We start from the raw sequence: 1,891 nt of genomic DNA, 5'->3' as shown, positions 1-1,891 counted from the left end.
AAACCCGTCTCTACTGAAAATACCAAAAAATTAGCCAGGTGTGGTGTCAGGTGCCTGTAATCCCAGCTACTCGGGAGGCTGAGGCAGGAAAATTGCTTGAACCCGGGAGGTAGAGGTTGCAGTGAGCCTGGAAGTCTACCCAGTACACACTAAAGTGTGAGGGTCAGGGGATGTGGGCAAGGGTGCAGCCACATGGTGGCATGCACCACTGCACTCCAGCCTGGGCAACAGAGCGAGATTCTGTCTCAAAAAAAGAAAAAAATAAATTATATATATATATACGTATATATATACACGTATATGTATATACATATATATGTGTGTGTGTGTGTGTGTGTATATATATATATATATATATATATATAGAGAGAGAGAGAGAGAGAGAGAGAGAGAGAGAGAAAAGAAAAGCTCAGAGAAGAGCATAAAACAGAGACAGAAGTAAAGTAGAGCTAATACAGAAGCGCTTGCAGGGAGTTCTATTGGTGCGCTCTGGGGAGGTCACGAGTTGATTTTAAGCTGCTAATAAGCAAATATGAAAACAGAACTTTGTCCATTAATTAACTGATCCCCCCTACTCCAACCAGATCATCTATTGGTTTTCAAACTATGTGCCTGTAGAATACTTCTGTGAACTAGACCCAGCCACTAAAATCCAGTAGCAGAGGACTGGTGGTCTTAGGGCAATTCACCAGAGGGAAGGATGGAAGGAAGAAGTGCCTTCATTTGTGATTATTCTCCAGTGCACGTTCCCCAACTTTCATACCTGTTTCCACTTTTTATGGTGGAACCCAGTACAAGATGTCAGTTGATTTCACATAAGGTTATATATTTACTTGTTTTAACATTAATTTGTCACCATTTCATGGTTATCTGCAAGAGAGACAATGACATCAAGGTACTTCTTGGCTAGGCACGGCAGCTCATGCCTGTAATCCCAGCACTTTGAGAGGCTGAGGTGGGTGGATCACTTGAGGCCAGGAGTTTGAGACCAGTCTGGCCAACATGGTGAAACCCCATCTCTACTAAAAATATAGAAATTAGCCAGGCATGGTGGCATGCACTTGTAATCCCAGCTACTTGGGGAGGCTGAAGCAGGAGAATCACTTGAACTGGGAGGCAGAGGTTGCAATGAGCCAAGATTGGGTCATTACTCTCCAGCCTGGGCAACAGAGTAAGACTCCGTCTAAAAAAAGTACTCTTGACTACCATCTGAAAAAGCTGAGGATCACCCAGTCCATGCTGTCTCTGAGAATTCAACTGAGCAGCCATGTTTGCACACCCACAGTGTACCAAGTATTGTGCTAGGCATAGCAAAGTTTTAAAAATGAGTACAAAAAAAAAAACATATGTCTTCTAGGAACTTACCATCTAATGCAGGAGATCACAACATCTTGATTTTTTTTCTTTCTTTTTTTTTTTTTTTTTTTTGTCACTGTGATTTATTTTTGAACTACTTTCCCTCTAAGTTCTCAATGTAAAGGCTAGGGAATCAAGACTTTTAACTGCATTTATTTCACAAGTATTAATTGAAAGCCTATGACATGAAAAGCAGCTTCAGCTACAATTTGCATATATTCTGGAGTCAGAATCCTAGCTCTGCAGGCTGTAGCTGTACAAACCTAGGAAAGCCAATTTCTTTCTGAGTCTCTTTTCTGCCATCTGTAAAATGTGGATAAAAATACTGTATTAGTCATTTACTGTAATAAACAACAATATCAATGTTTATTTCTTCCTGATGCAACAATCTGATGTAGAATGCTTGGCATGTGGCCTTCCACACGTTGGCTCAGGCATTCATTCAGCTTCTTTCCACTTTCTGGCTTCACTATCCTCTAGGACCTTGAAGACTTTTGCTTCCAATCCGTGGATGGGAAAAAGAGCATGGAAGACC

This window comes from Callithrix jacchus, chromosome 5, assembly GCF_049354715.1.
Source record: "Callithrix jacchus isolate 240 chromosome 5, calJac240_pri, whole genome shotgun sequence".
NCBI lineage: Eukaryota > Metazoa > Chordata > Mammalia > Primates > Cebidae > Callithrix > Callithrix jacchus.
This window is presented reverse-complemented; position numbering follows the sequence as displayed.